General features: G+C 38.8%; 1 protein-coding gene across 4 annotated transcripts in view; it reads right to left on the bottom strand.

Moving 5' to 3' along the window:
- SHC3 (SHC adaptor protein 3) overlaps nucleotides 1-10,515 on the bottom strand; it is a 73,518-nt gene extending 63,003 nt beyond the window's left edge. For 2 of the 4 annotated variants that reach the window (XM_068177198.1, XM_068177199.1), the window contains exon 1: nucleotides 10,274-10,515. The gene's annotated coding sequence lies outside the window, so the exon portion shown is untranslated. The remainder of the gene's footprint in view (nucleotides 1-10,273) is intronic. The other 2 variants (XM_068177197.1, XM_068177195.1) reach the window with 2 other exon arrangements.
- Between the last annotated feature and the right edge of the window lie 14,102 nt (nucleotides 10,516-24,617).

The raw sequence follows: 24,617 nt of genomic DNA, 5'->3' as shown, positions 1-24,617 counted from the left end.
ACAAACACACTGGGGGGCCCAAGCACTAGCCGAGCAATTCCCGAGATTCTTTGGTTGTAAAAGGATATATGAATTGGCTAAGCAAGAGGTACAGGGGTGCATAATCTGCAAAAAAATAAATAGGGCAAACTTCTGGAAACTAACACTGGGGAGTTGCCCAGCAGCTTACCGACCTTTTGAAAGAATCCAGGTAGATTTCACTGATCTACCTAAGGTTGGGAGATACAAATATTTACTAGTCATAGTAGACAAACTAACCCACTGGGTGGAGGCTTTTCCAAGCTCCAGGGCTACAGCCCAGACAGTATCAAGGTTCTTATTGGAGGAAATTATACCTCGATACGGGTTAGCAAGCTACAGTGATTCGGACCAAGGAACACATTTTACTTCAAAAATTATCAAACAATTGGCAGATACCTTAGGTATCAGATGGGATTATCACACCCCGTGACACCCTCAGAGTTCTGGGCAAGTGGAAAGGATGAATCAAACATTAAAGGCCCAACTAGCCAAACTAATGTTAGAAACAAAAATGTCATGGATAAAATGTCTCCCATTGGCCTTATTAAACATAAGAACTATGCCTCATTCCGAAACGGGGCTTTCACCTTTTGAAATGTTATATGGGATGCCTTATACTCATGGTATGCCTGTAGGGCATCCGAAATTAGAGGATGGGCAAATACAACCATACCTGATAACATTAAATAAGAATCTCGAGGAATTGCGAAAGCAGGGTGTAATCATGCAGCACAGCCCCCTTGGCTTCTCAATACATAAGATACAGCCTGGGGACAGGGTTCTCATAAAAACATGGAAGGAAATTCCACTATCCTCTCATTGGGAGGGACCCTATATCGTTCTTCTAACTACAGACACTGCTATACGCACTGCAGAGAAGGGGTGGACACACGCGTCAAGGGTGAAGAAAATTGACCTTCAGGACCGAGCCCCGGAGTGGAAAGTCACCTCCTACCCTGGAGATTTGAAAATAACTTTGCGCCAACCTAGTAAATGACCGAGAGTAACTTGGTCAGATGTTCTGTACCAGATTGTAACTGTTACCCCTTTGCATATTTCATTCGCAAATACTGTTATAAGAAGTGGGCTGTTCACTGTTGGAGAGGAATAAGACCTAGTGGGCTGTGTGCAAAGTGATTTAAACAAGAACAAAACCTGACTAGCCATTTTCTGGTATTGGCCACCAGGCTGAGACTGATTCAATTGGATTCAATAATTTGGTTTCGTCTATATCAGAATGGATTGAGGGGGAAATTACAAACAAAAGCTAAAACCATTATTGTTGAGTGCCGTAGGTTGAACAAGGTACCCTGCAGTGCAGATCCTGTTGAATTACGCTGGTGGGGCACCTTTAAGCGAAGGTATGCAGCTCGGTCTTGGTACAAAACCACTGATGAAGATTCCTGCTGCCAAGAAGATGGTCTACCCCGCCGCTGGAGGCACCCCAGTGGGCGCAGGGAATGGCAGAGGAATCCTAGCAGTTGGAGTAATCCTGATGAGCCTGAGTCTAGCCACATGCCTCAGTAACCTTCCTAACCCCGAAAGAGGGGAATCCGGTGGCAGGTACCCAGGAGGTCCAGTGCCCCTGACCCCATGGAACTGCAGTAAGAGTAAGCCTAATAAACCTTGTTCTAAAATTAACACTCAACAGGGGGCATATAAATTCAAGGAAAAATTAAAATACCTCAAAAATGGACAGTCAGCACATAAATTACACCGAAAGAGCTCAGGGGAAATTTCCATCCCAGCCTGTAGCAAATGCAATCATAGTGTATGGATTGGTGGGAAGCAAGAGTCAGTTTTTGTTGCTTACTTTCAAGGTAATTCACTGTGTTATAACCCTGATGAACTAGGTATGTGTCTGATGGGGGGAAAAACCTACTGGGTGGGAAATAACCTGAAGTATGAAAATAGGATACCTCTAAAAACTGAGCCAATTATCCTGGACCTTTTAGAGGACCAGGACAACAGGGTTTGTTTACAGTATGACAAGATATTCTGCTTCACAAAAGACAAAGAGGGAATGGACCCAGAAGACAAGATGAAACAGGTAATGCAAGAGGTAAAAAGACAGGAGGCTGACATGAGAAAAAGAGGGTGGAACAGGAAAGATTGAAAACTCTAAGTGAGCAATATGACGAATTGGAAAAACAATACACTAAATGGGGATTACCTGCTTCAGATCAGAATCTATTTGTGGATCTGATGCAGGAAATTGCCACGGAACTAGGGTTGTCGAATTGCTAGATCTGTGGGGGGCTAAAATCTGCTGAGAAATGGCCTTAGAAGGGCAAGGGTTTGAGTCCTGAACAAATACTGAAGTGGAATGCCGACTGGACCCCCAAAATAATTCAAAGACCAGAGGGGTGGGTGTTGGATAAACGGGTAGTTAGAACTTTCTGTCTCAGCAGAGAAGGTAGAGAATACTCAGAAGTTGTAGGCTACACTCCGTGCGTATCCACTTTAACCATTAACTCTACCAGCAAAATTAAGACCTGGCAGCCCAAAAACCCTACTGGGTATTGGAGCCAGGAGAAAAAGGATAAGTGCAAATGGAGTGATAAAATCGGGCTTTGGTGGAACAAAGGCCCCAGAACCAACCCATACCGGTCAATCAATGAGTTAAGTACTGGGATGAACCGGAGAACATAAAGAATAGATGGAAAACACCAAATGGGTTGTACTGGATCTGTGGGAAAAAGGCCTACAGCGAGTTACCTTAACGCTGGAAGGGATCCTGCACGGTAGGACTAATCAGACCTGTTTTCTTCACTTTACCCAGGTCAGAAAGCAACTCACTGGGGGCCCCCTTGTATGAACCTCTAAATCGGGATAGGAGAATCTTAAAGGAAAAATTCCCTCTCATTGGTGGGGGACAAACCTGGGAGGAAGACGAATGGCCCGCTGAAAGAATTATTAAATACTATGGTCCAGCAACGTGGGCACAGGATGGGTCATGGGGATATAGGACCCCCATCTATTTGCTGAACCACTTAATAAAACTGCAGGCTGTGGTAGAGATTGTATCCAATCACACCTCAGATGCCCTCGAATTATTATCCAAGCAACACTCTCAGATGAGGGCCTTTGTATACCAAAACAAGGATAGCCCTCGATTACTTACTAGCCGAGGAAGGGGGTGTCTGTGGGAAATTTAACGAATCTCAGTGTTCTGTGGAAATAGATGATTACGGGGAGACTATTAGAGACATGGCCACAGAGATTAAACGAGTGGCCCACGTCCCGGTACAAAAGTGGAACTCCCTGCTCCAGTCATCGTGGTGGGACCATTTGTTTGACGGGGCCTGGTGGAAAAAGGTAATTTTCTTCATTTCATGCTCAGTGGCAGGGGTCATATTCCTACTCTATACCTGTCTCATCCCCTGTTTCATAAGGCGCATACACTCAGTAGTACAGGGGATGCAGATGGCAGCATTACCCACAGATCCAGAATCCGCTCTCAGAAAAACGAACCAGGTATCAAAACTGATGACACTAAAAGAGAAGACACCACATAGCAGGGTAGCCAAAGCCCTAGCCAGATTCGAAAAACAAATAAAGGGAAGAGAACAGATACACAAATACTACCACGAAATTCCGCGAGAGGACTTGAACATGGGGAAGTAAGGAAAGAATATATATATATCAAACTCGTTGTAGGCTCTGTAACCGTAAGATAAAATAAAAACTATAGAAACTAGTAGATATAATAAGTAGGGCGCGAATTAATGGGTTAATATAAAAGGTGGGGGATTGTTATATGTAACAGGTATTATTTGCGCCATTTTTTTGCATGATATATGTATAATAATAAATAGTTGTTAGGATGTACCCTTTGGCATTAGAAGCCCCCCTTCTCAGGCAAAACCAAGTGTGTGTTGAAACCTGATTTACAAGCAAGGGGATGTGGCTCGCCAGGAGATGGGCCTTATCCAAGGCGATACGGAGACACCCAGGCGCTGATCATCGTGTGAACGACCCGAGATGGACATCAGGAACATCCCCCGGGCCGATACATGTGAATGCTCTGTTCCCGTGAATTTCATCAAGAGTTTCTACAACACCGGACTTCGAATTGTTCTGCCTTGTCCTGAGAAGGAAATCTCATCAACTTATGGGACTTTGAATGAAACAAAGCACTGAATGCCGAAATCCTGGCCTCAGGCAAAATTTTCCCTATAAAAATCGCTTGTACCAGGATGGTGGTGTGGGAGCATAGAGTGAAACCTCTGCTGAGGCTGATCTCTGTGTCTTGCACCCAGCGCCGCTCCCGGGCTCGGCACTGTCCTTTACCTTGTGGCTGGCTAAGTTAGATCTCTATTGCTAAAATAAATTCTTTTTATTTTTTTAATTTGGCTGGATCATTTTTCATTTATAACAATCTACTTTAGTAAATATTCTTGGTGAATCTTCAATATTAACAAATGGTCAATTCCTCAAATAAAAAGATAGCATTTCCGTAATACAAAGATTTCTAATATCCTGTGGAGACATTTCTTCTTCTAATGGATGTTCTAATGGATGTTTGAGTTCAACCTGAGCTTACTGTCCTATGCAAAAAACTCTGAAGGCATGTAGGTAAAGGGTGCTGTTTTCCAGTAGCAGAAAAACCAATCAACCAATCCAAAATCAAGGAACACCCCCTTTCCCCAAAAGAATCAACTTGAAACCAAAACTATTCTAAAAAATTCCAGTTAATTTATTAAAAAAAAACCCTAAAACTATAAATTGCCCCCATCTCCCTTTCACCCTTATCCCTTTTCTTTCACTGTATCAGAGTTTTGCTGTTTCCGTGGCAACATTATTGCTAAGGGTGGGTTGCACCAGGAAATGGGAGCATTATCCGTGGTTTTGCAAATTATCTCTCTGGAAAACCATACTGTTGAAAGCATTACTATTCAAGATCAGTGATTATTAATCATTAATGATCAACTGATGCAACTTAAATTGCATCAGTGAAGTATAAAATCAAGGTCCCAAATCTGCCTACAAATTTTTGAGCAGATGCTTATATTTTGAACCAGAAGCAGACCCTAAACAATGTTCAGGAGGCTGTTTTTTCTGTTAGTTGGAAATACTGAAACAATTTTGTCTTAAGACGTGTTCACCCATTGAAATATGACATGAAATATTTGGAAGAAAATGAAATTTGTAATTCCTTCTGCTCCATTAGTGGTGCCTAAGCCTACTGCTAAAAGTCAACACCCTACAAAAGTTCACAGAAAAGACAGATCTGAGATAATACCCAAATCTGAACATGACACTGAGCTTTTTGTAAGGAAGGATCAGACAGTGAATTGCACTAAAATCTACAAACTAACACTACATCAACTCTTACAAACCCCCCAATTTTAATTATTTCTTTCTTTCAGCCAGACACTGAAACTAGATCATTAGCAGCAGTGTAACATAACTGTATATCCTAAAAACCAGACAATCTAAAGCTCTGCCATGTCTGTTTGGCTGCCTGCACCCACCTCAAAACTTTGTATATAACAGGTCTTTTCCATCCTAAATAATCCTGTGTTTCTACAGTTTCTCCTCTTTCTCCCTGTCCCAAGCTTCCACTCTCTGCACCAGGAGTCTCACTCCAGCTGGAGCCTCACCCTAGAGAGGGATTCTGCCCTAAGAAATATATCCCAGTCACATTTTCTTTTGTGTCCACAAACCGTGGCATGGTGTACAAAATTTACTGCATTGTGAATAATGTAATGAGAGGCCCATAACATGGTTCCATGATTCATTCATACTGATGGAAATGATGCTTCTTGTGGGCATATAGGCATTAATGTCCATGTGTCTCCAAGTGTTTCTATTTTAAACAGTCAGAAAAACCTGTGATTTGGAGGAGAAAGCAAATAGCAACCTAGTTCACTGACAAGTTATGCAAAAACTTTTTTTGCTGTCATCTTCATATTGAAAGCCAGTCATTTACTTATTTGTTAACCTAGCACCTTTTTGTTTCTCATTCATCAAATGTATTTAATAATTCAATAGTTTTCTTTTCTACATTGTAATAAGGTGTCTGTCTTTTAGTTTTGATAGATTTTTTGAGTATTTTCTTTTAATTTTGTTCATATCTTTTTTCCCTAGGAGTGGTTTGCAAAGTTGATTTTAAAAAAACACCAGTATAGGAAATCTGACTTCACAAATTTCCTATTGATTCCAAGAGGCATCAAATTTCATTCTCCATTTCCAAATCCAAATGGAAGTCTGGTAATTTTAATTGTGTCTCACTTTTTGTACAATATTTCTTAGATCGTTTGCCACTCATAAAGTATGCTTACTTTTATGAAAATGCAAATGGATTTATTTATATTTTGCTTTTGAAAACTATGAAAAAAATATTTATTACTTATACAGTATAGATATAAATATGTTCCTTACCACCATAAGAAAAGTTATGCTCTAGTATCTACTAACTTGTTAGGATGGCAAAATACTGGCAAGAAGAGCAGCAATGAAAAGGATATATGAAAAAATGCATAGTGCACTTTGTTGTAACTCTTGGCATCAGGAAGGGCTAACTATACAATAGCAGTCTATTAAAAAAATGCAGACTTGCCCAAACACATTAGTTTCCCCTCCCCTAATTAAATGGTTATCATCAAAACTGTAAGAACTAAACACCAAGAGAGAGTATAAATTACCATCTTTGTCTTAGGCCACACATCAGACCAAAATTCTGGAAGCATGTGTAGAGATCTAGGGACAGCAGAGCTGTTCAGACTGCATCACCTTTGCCACGTTATCACAAAGTGCATGCTGTGTGTGGCACCTGGCTGAAGAATAACATAGAAAAACTGTTGGGGGGTTTTGGGGGTTACTTTCAGCTAGTTCAATTCTAGACTCCAAATCATTCAGTCATGAACAGTGAAGAGGGAGAGGAAATGAATTGCACAGGCCAGGACAAGTGTCTAATACTCACTTGCATCCACTTCACCCTGAAACAGAACCCATTTACTTGTGTCACCAAACAATACGCTCTTGGCAAACATGGTGCTATACACAGAGCCATTATTGACCAGCTTCAGTACTAAAAGATTCTAGCAGTTCTGCAGTAGTGGATAACAGCACCAGTGGAGGGTTATTCACAGCAGCACTCACAGCACTCATTCCCAGTGAATTAAAAATAAAGACTACTTCTGCATATCATAGATTATATGAACCACCATACCTGTTTTGCTAATGCTACTTGTTATCTGACCTGAAGTAATGGTTCACTTCTTTCTGGGCACAGTCAAATGAAAGATGCATCTGCAGACAAGTGTATATGTGCAGGTATGCCCACATGCCTGCATGCATTAAGGATGCATTCTTTTCTTAGCTGGCTTGCTTTTCTTCCTTGCATTTGAGAGGCCTACCTTAGATAAAACAATACATATGGAAAGCAGGATGGTAAATCTGTGAAAGACATGATAATGAGGCAGGGATGGATGGAGGGATTTAAACATCTGTTTAAATGTTCACTTAACTAGATTGAAGTTTACAAATTACATTGCTAGTAATGTAAGGAAAGGCACTAAGTGAAATGGCTGCAGATGTGAAGACTGAGAAATTCTGTTTTAAGTTCCATGAACTGAAGCAGAGCAGTAGGGAGGCAAGCACCCTGAATTCTAAAAGGGACTCCAAGATTAAAAACTGTTTAGAATGGCAGAGAAATGGAGATAAACATGTGTTTAGCACCCTACTGTCATACACAGCAGCCTGTACATTTCTTTGCTGGAGCAAAAGTATATAGTAACTTTCTCTACGTACCCTCAGAAAATGTGTTTTGTTTGCTCAAGCAGGGCAAGCCCCTGAGAAGCTTCAGTACAATTAATGCTGAGTTAGCACGAAAACTGTTGGTATTCTGAGGGTCAGCAGTTCCCCAAAGGACTTTGGGCATATGCACTAATACCAGATTTCAGTAACAGCAAAGACAATTAGCAAGGACGTACAGTAGAAACGCTGGAGCAAAAACATGGTACGTGCTTGTACAGACAAGCAGAAACCAGAGCCCACTGGCCAAGCAAAGGCAATTGATGGGTATCCGTGTCAGAGGAGATATCGGAATGGGGAGAAATAGTCAGCTATGAGGATCTGTGGAGAAATCTTACATTAACAGCCCAATCTCAGAACTGCCCAGTGCTCACTTTGAATTTGGTTACAATGAAGCCCTGGTGCCAGGATGAAGAGGTAGTGGAGAAATGCCACTGGCAGAGGCACAAAGACAGCTCACAGCTCCAGAGCAGAGAGAGGGAAAAGGGATGCTGAAGCCACTAGACAGCCTGAGGTCTGCTATAGCAATAAGTAAAGCAGAAGGAAAAATCCTACCAAGTGCATTGAAAACAATCATCCTTACTACCCAGTGGCAACAGTAGTGCTGTTGTCTCCAGTTAGTTCAAGTGACAGCACATCTGAGACTGACTGCACACTATCATTGCAGTCAACATGTTAGCATTGCATAGATGTTGATTGTCTGCTGTTACTATTCACTTTGACTAGGATATGAAAGACTAAGGATCCATACTGTTATGAAATTATCATGTGCCACTGAAGCAACCTGTTATGTGTCTATTCTAACAGTTATTACTGACCACCATGAACTGCAATTATCCTTAAACTAAGACTTTCTTTTGCAAACTAGCAGCACTTTATCTGCCTAGAACTATCAAGACAGTGTCATAGCAATGCTTTGTCCTACTAAAGCTGCTCCTCTAAGCAAGTGCAAGAAACTTTACCAGTAAAAACACAACTTTGCACCCAACAGTGCGCAAATACTAAGTCTGCTTTTGAACAGCGGCTTACCAACATATGCTTGATTGGAATATCTAAACCAGAAGAAATCTGTTGTTTAGCTACAAGCATGAGGACTGCATGAACCAAAAAAATCCTTAGGTGCAACTAAATTGAAAACTCAACAATTAAGGCAAAATTAAGCCAACTACATAAAATTTTGCATCAGAATACACATACATGTCTGTAATGGAGCAAATACACAGACCACCATGATGAGAGTCTAATGAGAAAACAGGAGGATATTGGAAGGTTTCAATATAGTGATGCATAGATGGTAATGTTCCTGGACTGAAACTCTTTCTTACCTTGCCAATACCATTTTAATTTTGTGTTTACATTTTTTTTTTGTCCAACACAATAGTTGGGGTTTTTTTTAAGAAAAAGCAAAAGAATATTCTGCTAAAAAACCACTTCCTACATACACAAAAAGCATAATCTATATTTATTTGCTCTATACTACATCTTCCTAAACCTTTCTAGTATGCAGATGGAAATCTGTACACACAACCATTCCACATGAGCTTTCAGTCACACAAAACTAACACCTGCCCTCTGCTGTCCAAGATGCTAACAAAGCTGGAAGGAGCTCGTCCTTTCTACAGAGCACATTAATTCTCTCTACAGCATTAGCATCTACAGGTAGCTACACAACCTCCCAGCAAATCACACTCACAAATGGAACAAGAAAAAGTTCCTGCAAGGCCACACATGCTGTTTTGGCTGGAGTGGAGTTAATTTTCACCACAATGTCCAGTATGGGGCTGTGTTTTGGATTTGTGCTGAACACAGGGTTGATAATACAGAAATGTTTTTATTATTGCTGAGAAGGCCTTACACAGAGCCAAGGCCTTTTCTGCTTTTCCTATGGCCATGCTGCTGAGGAGACTGGGGGTGCATGTGAGGCTGAGAGGAGACACAGCCACATCAGATGACCCCAAGTGACCAAAGGGAAATTCCAGACCATATGACTTCATGCTCAGCATATAAAGTGGGAGAGAAGGGAAAAGGGGGGGATGCTTGGAGTGATGGTGTCTGTCTTCCCAAGTAACCTTTAACAGTAATGGGGCCCTGCTCTGCTGGAGATGGCTGAACACCTGTCTGCCCATGGGAAGCACTGGATTAATTGCTTGTTTTGCTTTGCTTGTGTGCACAGTTTTGCCTTCCCTATTTAATAGTCTGTATCCCAATCCACAGGTTTCCTACCTTTTGCCTTTCCAATTTTCCCTGATCCTACTGCTGGGGGAGTGAGCGAGCAGCTGCGTAGTACTTGGTAGCTGGCTGGGGTTAAACCACACCACCATGTTACAGCAGTGAGTGTGGGATCTCATCAAAAAGTAAGACCACAGTTTAAAAAGACAGAAGCACAGAGTAATGACCAGCAACCCAATTTCTATTCCCGCTTCATCTTTTTGTGCTCATGAAAGAAAGCAGTCTAAAAAATGTCATCAGTAGATAAACCATCTTGGCTCACCCTTGAGGTGGTCCTTTGCAGCAGAAATTATCTCTCCATCATTTAAGGAAAAGAAGGGATATATGCTGCCAGGAAAGGTGATGCACATGACATATCAGCAGTGTAGGGAGGATCATTTGGTTGGTCTTTCTGTAATTATGCCGAAAAAAACATCTTGTAGTTATGAAGCTGCAAATAGATCAAAAGGATGACTGAAAAAACCCACAGGTAAATTCCTGTAACACAGATAATAAAAAAAAAAAAAAAAAAAAAAAAAAAGAGGCTGTTTCAGGTTTTCCCTTTTATCATTAAATTTTTTACTTCAAGATTTTAAAAAATTGAAACTTCTCAGTACCGCAGATGACCATAATCCGATTAATAAATAAGCACTGGGTTAAACCAGCAGAATATTAATTTGGCATCACTAGAGATGTAACTAAACTTCACCAAATGAAAATACTTTTTAATGGCTGTTAAGTGCTTTTTTTGGGAAAGATATTGATTTTCTGAACTATCATTAATTTGTTCATTTTGAATAGAACTTTGGCCAAAGAAAATTAAAAATTAGTTCCTACCATACAAAGCATCTACCATAAAAGCCTCCTTTACATATACACCGTGACTATGAGATTCATGACCCTTTAGCCTGTTTTCCATTCCTTGGTTACCTCTGCAGCTGCTCAGTATCCTCTATCTGCATATCATTGTTAGATCGACAGCTAATGAAACCACTGACAAAATTCAACCAAAAACTACAAAGAAGGGGAGGTTTGGAAGATATTAAGTAACAATGCACTCATGGGACAAGCAGGAAGAGGAAAGGTAAAATTAAATTGATGTTTCCAGAGAGGGAGGCATCATAATATTAGCCTGTATTTCTTAAAGTCTAATGTTTTTAATGAAGATGCTTTACATATTATCTGAGCTATTACCTGTATCACAAAACTTCACAGATAAATGTCAAGACACTGGCAGTATAACCCACATGGTTTGCAGGAGTTGTTTTGCTGTCATTTAACTGGAGGAAAAAGATTTTGTATATGCCACAGAGCAGTGTTTACATCTGTGATTAAGAATCATAAACTCATTAATGATTTTCTAATGAAAGTTTGAAATTTTACACATTTTCCTTTCTCTGAAATCTTAAGACTGTTCATTATGCCCTTAATTTATCTCAAAATGTATGTGCCTGTCACCCATATCTTCATGCAGACTGGGATAAACCTGTTACAAATTCTTAAAAGAGACACTTGAGAGTACCTCGGCATATCATCATACTTCAGCACACTTGCTTTTATTATGGTTATCTCATTTAGTAACTCTCAAGCTAACACTCAAAAATTTTAGATCTGAGTTTGCCAAGTTCCACATACAAAAGCAATTAGAACCAGTTCAGTTAATCCTTCATACATTCATTTCACCATGACCACGATTATTGTCCCTAGACAGAATACACATCACATGATTTCTCACTAGGTAGGCAAACTTCAACCACTGGTCCAGATGTTCAGCTGCATATTCATTTCAATAGAACTAAATATGATATTGTGCAATTTGCAGTTTACCAACTGGCTTGAAGTAAGCTTAACAGTTTACAATTCCTAGAACAAAAGGTAAAAAGGAGCTGCTGTTAGAATCTCCTCTATTCTTTTGTTTAACACAAGGAACATGTCTTCTGTGAGTGAATTCTTCATTAGACTAGTCAGTTACTTTCAAGGAAAATAGCTGGTGTTTATTAAAACTTCAAAGAGGCTGTCACAACTCTGGGCGAATTGCTGCTGTAATCAGTCACCCAATTTCTCACTGTTTGTAAGCAAAAGCACCAAACAAAACTACTGCATATTACTCTTTTGAGTCTCTAACCAAGGGGAGATAAGGCTAGCATTAGGTATAGTTTTTCTGGGTAATTCTTAAGGCTTAAATCAATCATCAGTAGCTACCAGTGCTGGGCATACTCCTACATTATGCAGTCTGATGATGCAGACAGATTTGCTCCCACCTGCTGTGATTCATGAAGTCCAGTCAGATAATACAGTAGCATTATTCAACAAGCTGCAGCAAGGTGGTCTAATATTGGCCCTTCTGGAATTGCCTTCCAAAATACAGCCACATAGCATATTTAGCATAAAAGAAGTCACATGAAAAATTATCTTACTGTTTCTTTGATGATCTTCTTGCACTCAGAGCAAGGAGACAAAATATGTTTATAAATTTAATTATATACATGCACAGGCACACATATGCTTTTCCCCCTTTCTCTGTCTCTAGCTAGTATAAAGAAGTTACAGTTTATTTCCAAGGCTATTTCTCCTCTTAGTGTATATAGCTGTACTGACTCCTACTATGCCTGTAGTTTTGCTTTAATTTGAACATATTTTGTAAAGATCAAGTAGCAAATGCTGCAGGTATCTTATGTAACTCATTTTTTCCCTCATCACTATGCAATACTGCATGATGGGAAACCATGCACATATTTTGGCTTATTAATTAATATTGCTTCCCACAAGTCTCTCCTGAAAATATATATCCATTGCAGAATGCCTGTGTCAGTATTTAGAGCATATCACACACTTCAGACTACCTCCTGAAATTAGCAAGAATATTAAACCAACTTTAATTTAATTAAAGAAAATGTTAGATTAAAAAATATGCAGCAGTTAGGGATGCCATTTTTTCCCCTCTTAATTTATTAAGAGTCATATCACTTCAAAATCAACATTTGATTCCATGCGACATTCGAGTGTACTTGACATGGAGATTGGTTCTGGTGTTTGTATGGTTAATCTGCTGAGTCGTGACTACTTGTAACTGTCAAATTCTCTCCAAGGATAAATAATTAAAGCTTCTAAAAGAATAAGCACACAGGAAACAGTGGAGATTGGATGTACGTAGGTGTTGAGGGCATTAATTTTTATCCAATCGCTGAATAAAAAGCACATTATTCATGCAACCTTGTTCATTCACTGCTACGTGACCTGCACCACAATAGAAGACTGCAGCATCCAGTGCTGAATTCAAGGCATTCAAGGCAATGAAGAAAGAACTCCAACAGTACCAGCACAGAAGAGCAAAATGCTACATTGTAGGTGTAGCATGAAGCCTTTGGTTAATGCTTTAGCTCTTATGACTAATGCTAGAGTGACACAAAAATACTTTTTCTCATAGAATATTTTTCTTTGGGTGCAGTAAAAGTAGCAAATATTAGCCTTATGGGAGAAGACCTTTTCTCTTTCTTTTCAGCATGTATCTCCCACATGTCGATGACAACTATCAGATAAAAAATCCAAACTCCTAGCAACCAACAAACAAAAGAATTAATTAATTGGTGAAGCAAAACAAGTGCAATGCCTTGTAGTATCTGTGGTACAAAACTTTTGACACAAAGTATCTCAATAAAGTGAATACTGAAAGGTGTAAAATCTACAAAGCAATTTTAGCTGTGAAGCTCAAAAAAGCCTGTTATAAGTTCCTGAAGGTTTTTAAAGCACAAGAACAACTCCGTGTTCCAAAATAGATTCCTCCACCTTCACATTGCTATTCCTGTCCCATGTTAACTCACTACAAATTCTATCTTTGGCTTGATGCCTCATATGCCTGTTAACTAACTACTTTTACATGTGATTGTTTATTTGCTTGAATATTTGTATACCACATACAAACGTGAAACTCAAACAAGACTCTAGTGAAAAGAAAACAACCCATAAATGCTAAAAATTCGAGTATCTATAAACATTCATTAAGGTCCGTGGTTACTGGAAAGCAAGGCACCTGCTAAAAGTGTTCATACCATCTCCCACAACTACCTACTCACTCTGGCATTTTTAAATACCAGATCAGTTACATCATTCTTAGTAGCAGATGTAACAGCTTCATATCTTATATCCAAGCATATGCACAAAAGATTTTAACTCTCATTTATAATGAAAAATAATGGTCTTTTAGAAAGGCTTGAATGCTGCAGAATTCCCTAATGACAAATTTGGGTGTTTGAAAATGTTATCAGAATAAAAACTCATTTTATTATTATATAAAAAAAAGAACTCTCCACAGATTTCAAGCATACAGGAATGAGGGAAACTAATTAGTTTCTTATCACAAACCAAAACAGAAACTGAAAAAAAACCAAAGGGGATTTAAAAACTAAAACCCCTTCAATTTAAATATATAATGTAATTTAAAAATATATATATTATATATAAAATGCTACATCTGCAGAAAAAAATTGGTGCACATGAGAAAAAGAATTAAGGTCCTCCCAGTACGAAAAAAGAAAATCATATCTAGGCAGTCAAGAAAAAGAAGAAGAAAATGAAAACATAAATTTGTACATATATATTAATTGTTTTAATAGCACAAATTTAATTTAGAAATCATTGGTAAATTTGAAAATAGCAAAGTCCTCAAGGAAATACATTAAGCAATTTGTTGAAAAACATGAAGTGTTTTATCCTACTGCCAGACTTAGAGAGGTTGGATAAGCTCTCTGAGTTGAGAATAGTCTTTTCAAAAGTACTGCTCAGACACACTCAGAAAACAGCATGGAAGTTTGGATAGCAGGTCACTCCTCCTCTCCTCCACCCTTATTAAAGCTAAGGACAGCATTGCAGAGCACATGAAGTAGGAAATTGAAAATGGCAAAGATTGTCTTTTGTGCTCTTCATTGATCACCCTCTTCACTGAAACTCTAGTCCAAAAATATATTGCTACAGGACAGGACAGGACAACATGAGATGTAATTAATCAAAGGAACATAAAATTTTCCTGTGTCCCAATGATGTAGTGCTAATGGTTACCATTGTTGTAAAATATTTGCCTTACATTTTGAAGGAAATTAATCAACATTGTGATAAATCATATTATATAATTAAACACTATTAATGCTGGGAACCAAGATTACTGAGCTCCTAGGTAACGTCACATTTGTATGATGTTAAGAACTGTGTGACATTACTCAGGAGAAAACAGCTTTCCTAATGCCAATAAAGAATGTAATATAATCTCCCTCTGCAGTTTCAAAATTGAAAAATTATTAACTGAATAGAAGAGTATCACAGTACTAATTCTCCATTTATCATGGCCAGGTCATGAAATGCTGGTCATATCCACGATAGGTTCATTTCAGGGCTTATCTCAGGAAAGGTTAGTTACTTGGGAAAAGGGCATTTCTGATACTGCTGTGAGATGGATTTTTTGACTGCATATTTTATGGAAAAGAGAAAATTCTCTCAATGTTCATGGCATAGATTAAAAAAAAAAAGAAAGATAAAGCTTTTCAACTGGCTAAGATCATATGGCTTTTTTAATTCACTATTGTCATTTGTGGTATTTGTGAAAATTCAGTTCCTAGATATCAAGAGGTAGACCAACACAAGCCCTTTCTGGGCAACAAATAAAGGTGATGAATGAAATCTATGAATGTTTGTTTTTGAAGTTCAAATATGCCAATGAGAATTCAATGTGTTTTAAACAGCCACTGAAAGCTATCTCAAGTATGATTATGGAATCTCAGCAGAAATGCAACATGTCCATAAACAGTACAACTGTTTTTATCCCGCCCTTATATAGCACATGTTTCTGACACGTTAATATGCAGATTGCAGGTGGGAGTTTCCAGGTTCAAAGCTAATTTTTCCACTGAGTGCCATGTTCCCAAAATTCATTTTCAACCCACCTAATTTTAGGCACTTAGTGGAGGAGCTAAAGTTAGAAACCAAGTCATCCTAAACTCTCTCTACAGGCTATGGAAAGATAGTAATAAAGGGCTGGTAAGATTTTACTGCAAATGAATTACATCTAGTGAATGCCTGTTCAGTATTCAGACTGAAGCTATCTGCTTATTAGCAGATCAAATGTTTGAATATTGTTCAGAACAAACAAATTCCATCTAATCATTAAATGAGCTGTATACTTTCTCCCCTTATTCAATCTCCTCAATAGCTACTTCTGTGAACAGCAACTTGCTGGCCTTTTAATCATCATTCTTTCTCTGTTTATTATCTTCCTAAACAGACAATTATTCCTCCTTTCTCCTCTTCTTTCCTGAGGTAGCAAGTAAGTAAAAACTACTCTCTAAGAAAGTAGCACAACAGTGTTGGGTTATTTTTATAACTACAGATGAATGAGCAACTTGTCCATCTAATGGCTTAGATTACTTTAAAATTACCCATAGCTCCCAAATACTTTGATCAGTGTTCAATAATTTTCTATTCTCACAGCCAAAGCCTCTGCTGGAAGTCTGGGAAGGTATCATTATTCATCAATTTTGCTCCAAAAAGCAAAATCTCTGACAAAGAACGTGTTGACAGCCACAGTTAAACCATTTTTACAGGATGAAACAGTATTGGAAAATGGTAATAGGAAATGTAAGGGCATTTATTGCCTTTTGCAGTTCAACAACTTAAAAATATGAACACAGGAAACCATATAGTCAGTGTACATAATGTAACGATACATTTTCCAAGCCTAATATAGTTGACTAAATCAAGGCAGAAACATGGGCTGCAAGTGCAAAAATAGAACACAGGAAATGTAGGGGGAAAAACCCAACAAACTCAAACCTACTTGAATTTTAAATGTCTTTATATATAATTATCTTCTGATTACTAAGTTTCAATACATACTGATTAAAATATTTGTTTCAGAAAAATAAAAAAAAAAACCCAAAAGGACATATATCCTGAGATTTAAAAAAAATTACTCCTACATTTTTAGTTCTACTTGCCATCACAGCCACTCAGAAGTAAATCTGCAGAGCCTTCCTTGTTACCAGTTTGATATTCTAGGAAGTCCATACATAAGATCCTCCAGGTATTTGCCTTGCATATTAAAGTATTTGTCATACACGCAATATACTGCTTTCATTTGGGGAAAAAAAAAAATCATGAAACTTCTCCTTCTTTATTACATCCTAGGAGACTCTTAGAGGGACCTCCACAATCACTCATGCAGCAGTCCTTGATTTTAACCTGTGCAGGGCCCCACCACATTTACCAGAACTAACTGTGGATTTATACAGATACTATAAACACTGTTATAAATACTGCAGAAGAGGTACTGTATTTTCTTACTTACATTGTGAGAAGAAATCAAAACTTTTGGACGTGAAGTAATACATAAATGAACACATTAATTAATAAAAATACATTTAATGCAATTATAAAATGGAATGATATTTCAGTTCTCTTATGAAACTTCTACTGCTCATTATTCCCTAGGATACGATATGCTTTGTAGAATTATCTAAGACAAAGACCAGTACCAAGTAAATACATGCTTCTCTAATTTACAATGTTTTTAAGGAGTAAGTTATGTTCAATGAAGCCCATTAATTAATAATATAGAAGCAGAGCAAGATTACAGGACTTTTTCTCATCTGCTTTTTAAGGCTTGTTTTAAACTCAACAAAGCAAAATGTCTAGATTCATTTAAAACCAAATTCAAATCCTGCTACCATTATCTTCCTTCTAATTATCATCATCTTCATTATTCATATTGCAGTGACATATGCCATGCAAAACAATAACAGTGTAAAAGACACTGCATGAAAACAGAAAGAAAAAAAAAAGGAAACACCCACACACACAAAACAAAAAAAATGCCAAACAAAAAAAACACCATAGAAACTTTGCACTCAAAGAAAATCCTATGCAGCTGAACCCTTTTGAAAGGATACCTGGAATGTACAGAAAGTAATGAAGTTTTGACCCATAGGCTAAAAAACAAACATATTCTTATTCACCCTTATGATGTGTGCATACTCTTTAGAATACCATTAAGATAAATTCACTGACATCTAAGAATGCAAGGAATTTATGCATATAACCTGTCTCAAATCATGAATCTTCTTTCAACACTAGGAAAACTATGGTAATACTTCATACATGCACCAAAGCTGGTACTTAATACTCTACTCAGTACTGTGTGTAACAGGAGAACACAGAGTATCTGCAGGAACAGAATTAAAGCTGTGTTTTTCCTGATTTTAAAAGGAGGAGGAGAATTTCATTCAAAAAGCCTTTTCTGTCCCTGGCAATTATTTGCACTGGGAAAGTACTAGACAGTTGCCTTCCCAACTAATAGGTCCTGAGAATATGGCTGCATGCATGATTGCACTGGAGCACTCCTGATTGAATGACTAAAGAGAACGTGACCTCCTCCCCACACCACTCATATTTTCAAGCTGCAGAAAGAGGCATCCTCCAACTATAAACAGGGCAGATTTAGATGCAACAATTGAATGGTATGGAACAATCAGCCATAGATCTCACTCAGAGTGCCACAAATATGACATTCAACTATCTCAAAGAAACTGTGTTCAGGCTTACCAGATGCTAACACATCCATTTCATTTAGTTTTGCCTTCTGCACAGTGAAAAATATTGTAATTTTGTAGTAATTACTGTCAAACTCACAGCTCTAATTATATTCTGCCATTTTAAAGTGCTTGCATATGCATTTAATGCTTCCAAAGATGTCACCCTAAATACTGACATTTTCTGTTCATTCACAGAAGATATACAGCACTAATAGCCAATGCAACAGCACTTTAATGTAAAACAAATCACCAAGGAAAGTAGGGTTCAAGCAAACATTTTTGCATTTTAAAATCTGAGGTACACTTACGTGTATTTATATTTGCATTGTTGCAAAATATCCAGCTTCTTCCTTTGAAGCTGCTTCATGCAGCAGGAAGAACTCTGACAGTACCAAAATGCATGCTGAAGAGCTGCTGAGTTTAAATTAAGCTTCAGGCTCTTCCCTTCTATCTTTATTTTGGTCACCATAAAAGTGAGGCAAACACAAGGGCAAAAATAATGTGATCCTCTTACTGTCTAAATACTCTTGTGTTTTGAATTGCCATAGTAGAGTAGGTTCAACATTTGGTTGCTGGATTGTACAATCCGTACTGCAATTTATAATCTCTTTAAAAACTTCATCTTGAACAACAGTTGGAGCAAAACACATCCTTAACCTGTAACAAGTTGAAACTGGAATATACAAAACATTCCCTACTGGTAAAACCATATGTCTTCAACTAACATGATGTATTTATAAAAGCTCAATCACATGATTGACTGTATTTTTAAAAAGAAACATATTTAAACATATTTAAAGCCTTTACCACCCAACTTATTTCCTGGAAGCTTCACAAAACTCAAATTTTGTAAGGTACTCTGAAGGAGGGCAAAGTGCTATTTTTGGCAGTCATGAGGAATATGTGCTTCGGAAAATAGGGGTGAACTATGGATTTTTAAGCACCTCTATCAGTCTTCAACTGATTTGTGAGGAGCCTTGCTACCACTTAATACCACTCTGGAAAATCTTTTCCCTCTTGCATCCCACATCTTCAGGAAGGAGCTGACTGCATTGGCAAACTAGTTCTGTGACAATGTTGCAACAGCCACATCCCTACATTCAGTCCTGTGTCTCCATTTTGATTTTACCTTTTGAGAAAGAACAATATTGAACACCCTGAAGGTTAATTTTTTTCCACTTTTCCAGATATTGGGTTGAAGGATTAAATAAGGGGATATAGCTTCAAGTTAATTAAAGGCTGTCATTTGTTGTTGCTAATTTGTAGAAATTGGCTTTGGTTATGTACTGATTAGATAAATGAGAGCACATGTTTAACTAACAGATGATACATTACAGGACTGTTTCCTTTAATTTATCGTCAATCATACGGACCATTTTTTATAACAAGTTTATTTTAGCATTATGCCATTCCAAAATTCTTCTCTCAAGTCTTTTTTCTCCCCTTGTGGCTCCATATGCTGATTGAAAAAATGTTAAAAGGTACCATGGTAACGCTTGCTTTGCTATAAGACATACTGAAGAAAGTTTTCAGACTCCTCAGGCATAACTAAGACATTAAAAAAATGCACAATAATGTCAGAAAAATACTCCAGAGATACTTTGCTAGTATCCAGAGATACTATTTTCAGATTTCATAGACTTGTTAATTATATATATATTTTACATTAAGAAATTATAATACACAGTGGAAAAAGTGTCACTATTGTAAAGAAATTTGGTATTTCATGGACGCAACATATTTTGTGGTTTAAAATACAGTTCAAGTGCTCTCAAAGTATGAACTGGCAATTTTGAAGTCTAAACTTCACTACATAGCATCCAACTACTGACATAAATGATCAGTGTCATCAAAAAACAAATGATACACATACGGATTAATTTTGAGGGACAACAGATTGAAAATTTAAATGCACATACTGGTTTTGTGTTTATGAAAGTCCACCTCTGTCATCAAAGACCTGGATGACCAGCTAAACTGTTTAGACCCTTAAAAATCAAACTAACTCTTATCTTCACTGGGGCCTGCCTTGCAGCAGCACAGATTATTAGCTGATACCAAGCAGCAGAAAACAGTATGATCAAGCCAGAGCACTAATCCCATAGGCAGCCTTTCATCTCACAAGAACACATCTAAATCCATACTATGCTTGCACATTTCTGCTAGCTGGAGTCCACGGAGAAAGAACTCCATCTCCTGTGTTCAGACTGGAAAATGAGTCTGAGTTCACACTTATTATTTAATTTTCTTTCAATTGTAAACCTACCCCACATGTAATAGTAATATATAATAGTAATAACATAGCAGTGTCTTCTGCATTTTTCCAATGGGGCTAATTTCAGATTTGTTTTGCACTGTGCATATGTAAAAAATGGTAGACCTCAAAACAAAAAGGTCTCTCAAATCCACTTCTTCTTAAATGAAATGAAATGTTTCCTATCTGTCACAATGCAAACTCCAAGCACAACACTGTCTACCGAAAGCAGAGTCATTTTTGCAAGCACGCTGTGTAACACAGCCAAAAAAATAAAGTGACTTCATCTCAAGCAACAGTTAGTTTACTCAATGTCCTGAAACACCTCCCTTACTCCCATTTTTATTTCTTGCATCTTCCCAAAACAGATTTTTTAAGTCCAAAACCAAAGCACATTCTCAAAGATGTATGGCTTCTTTAAAAAGTACTGTTCCAGATTTATGGCTTTACCCTACTGCAGTTGCAAACCAAGAGCAGTTACAACACCTAACCCAGTTCTTTCTGCATACAGCTGCATGATTTGGTAGTAAAATTATACTCCACTGGAAAGCTACATATACCAAAGACTTAGCAATGATCTTAATATATCAATTCATATGGTAATTTATTTACCTTATGTGAGGTAAATAAATATGGTAATTTATGAAGAGCCTGAAAGGGGAAGCTCTTAAGGATCATGTTCTTATGAGTATGTGTCCTAGGTTGACGTATGATGCTTATATCCCCAGTCGTCTGTTCTGTTTATATTGAATAATAAGTTTTGCACCTTTAAGACTTGTTCCAAGAGTGAAGTGGGGGGAGAAGAAGCACGGAGTTTGTTTCCAGAAACTGCACTCACTCCTCCACGTTCCTCTCCTGGACTGTGTTGTCTGTGGACGGACAGACAGCGAGACAGAGCTCTCCTTTGCTTTTTAGTTAGTTTTAGCTAGCTGAGGCAAAGAGGTTCCCTGGACTGTGTTTTTTTTCCTTTTCTTTGGACCTGCTCAAACCTGCTCTGGCCTGAACACAAGAAGAGCACCGGCAGCTCGCACCTGTGGTCCAGCGGGCCGAGCCTGGGCTGCGGCATTTCCAGCGCCGGAGGGACTGAAAGGGACTGAGCGAGCCGAGCTGCAGCCGGGGTAGGGGGGTGTGAAGATTTTCCTGAGTTTGTCCCTCTTTTAGAGTGGCAAGAAGTTTTTATTGTTTAATATTGTTTAGGTTTTCTTGTTTAATAAACAGTTTTTTCCACTTTCCTCCAAGGAAATACTTTTTTTCCTGAACCAGTTGGGGGGAAGGGGCCAATTGAATCTGCTTTCTAGAGGAACCCCTTTAGGGGGTACTCTCCCAATTTTGCCCTGAACCAAGACAAATACACTGCCTTAACCAAAACCCACACTTACTGGCTTTGAAAGATAAGCTTGTCATTTACCATTAGATCAGTGAGCCCTCCAGTGGCTATTTTAAACCTTAAAGTGTAACAATAACAATAAGAAAAAATATTTGTATGTATATGGTTTACTCAGATTACATTTGATTTCATTTGTATTCTGTCATCTTTTACCACTTTAACTAAACAACACTTAAGGCACCCTTTATAATACTTGCAAACAGATATATTTTCAGCTCACAAACACTTTCTTTCACTCCTGTGTATGTACAAAATTTATAAGTGATATATTTTAAACATTTGAGTAACTTCACAGAAGTCAGTGAGCAATATTTATGTAAGGGAGCTGGGGCAATATCAAGGCATTGGGCTCAAAATCAAAATCTTAGCCAATAATCCTGTAGGATATACACCCTATCACTTGGTACTACAAACATCTGGGACAGTGAATAAACATTCACAGGCTTTTTCAATGTAAAACCCAGCATGTAGCAGATTTAACATAAATTAAAAAATACCTCTTCTCATAAAGGCACTTGTTCAGCTATGGAACTACTTGTAACAAGATACTGTGGAGAGAAGACACTCGGCCCAAAGATGACCTGAAAATTCATGAAGCAAAAATCCATATGGGCAAAGAAATCCCTCAACAGAATCTAGACCAAACTGGGAATGTGTCATCACAATACTCTTCCAACTCTTACATTCTTCCATTACAAAAGTTACCACTAGAGAAAGCTGCAAAGATAAGTTTGGCTGAACATATCTTTTCTCAGATCTAGCACTGACATATTCAAGTTTAAATAAAACCTTACTTAAAGTATTTAAACACTATATGAAAAATATCCAGTAACTGAAGAACTCTCCACTACAGATTCTTTGCCCTTGATCCACTCTAAGACACTGTCATGTTTCACTCCATGCAACCTACACGAAAAATCTGAGCAGGACTGTGCCTCATTTGACAGAATCTTCTTCTGCTTGATTCTCCAGTTATTATACAGTATCATCCTGAATGTTTTATGAGTATTGGTTGCTATGGAAATCATCTGTTAAATTCTGCATTATTGAATTTGCTTAACAGGGGAATTGAATCATAGAACCATTAAGGTTGGAAAATACCTTCAAGATCATTTAGTCTGACCTTTGACAGAAGTTGATGTTGCCAACTAAACCACAGAACTAAGCGCCATGTCCAGCTGTTTCTCAAACAGCTCCAGGGTTGGTGACTTCACCACCTTCCTGGGCAGAGCGTTCCAATGACTCAATAGCCCTTTTCATGAAGAAATTCTTACTGATGTCCAACCTGAACCTCACTTGGCACACTTTGAGCCTATGTTCTCTTGTCCTGTCACTGGTTGCCTGGGAGAAGAGGTTGACCCTGAGCTCGCTACACCCTCCTGCCAGGCAGTTCTAGAGAAGGATAAGGCCTCCCCTGAGCCTCCAGGCTAAACACGCCCAGCTCCCTCAGGGGCTCCTCACAGGACTTGTGCTTCAGACTCTTCATCAGCTCCACTGCTCTTCCCTCAACATGCTCCAGCATGTCAATGTCCTTCTTGCAGTGAGGAGCCCAGAACTGAACACACAATTCAAGCTGTGGCCTCACCAGTGCTGAGTACAGGGGTACAATCACTGCCCCGTCCTGCTGGCCACATTATTGCTGATACAGGGCAGGATGCCATTGGCCTTCTTGGCCACCTGGGCACAGCTGGCTCACGTTCAGCCACTGTCGACCAGCACCCCCAGGTCCTTTCCCACTGAGCTGCTTTCCAGCCACTCTGACCCAGCCAGCAGCATTGCCTGGAGTTGTGACAAAAGGGCCCATCACTTCACCTCATTGAACCTCATGGAACTGGCCTCTGCCTATCAATCCAGCCTATCCAGATATCTCTGCAGAGCCTTCTTACCCTTCAGAAGATCAACTTGCCTGCCCACTTTGGGGTAATCTACAAACTTACTGAGGGTGCGTTCAACCCCTCATCCAGATCATTGATAAAGAAGTTAAATAGGAGATGCACCAATACTGAGACCTGGGGAATCCCACTAAGTGAGAGGCCACCAGCTGGGTGTTACTCTATTCATGACCACTCTCTGGGTTCAGTCTTTGCTTTAACTCAGCAATCAGAGCCCTTGTCCAAGCCATGGGCTGACAGATTGTCCTGGAGAATGCTCTGGGAGACAGTATCACAGGCTTTGCTGAAGCCCAGGTAGACAACATCCACAGCCTTTCCCTCATCCACTGGGCAGGTCACCTGGTCATAAAAGGAGATGAGGTTGGTCAAGCAGGACTTTCCTTTCCTAAACCCACACTGGCTGGGCCCAATCCCCTTAGTTGTCCTCTATATGCTGTGTGATGGCACTCAAGATAATCTGTTTCATAACCTTCCCCAGCCTGTATTCCCTGGATCCTCCTTCCAACCCTTCCTGTAGA

The sequence above is a fragment of the Anomalospiza imberbis genome, chromosome Z (assembly GCF_031753505.1).
Source record: "Anomalospiza imberbis isolate Cuckoo-Finch-1a 21T00152 chromosome Z, ASM3175350v1, whole genome shotgun sequence".
Lineage (NCBI taxonomy): Eukaryota > Metazoa > Chordata > Aves > Passeriformes > Viduidae > Anomalospiza > Anomalospiza imberbis.
Note: the sequence above shows the minus strand (reverse complement) of the source record. Positions and strands in the feature narration are given on the sequence as shown.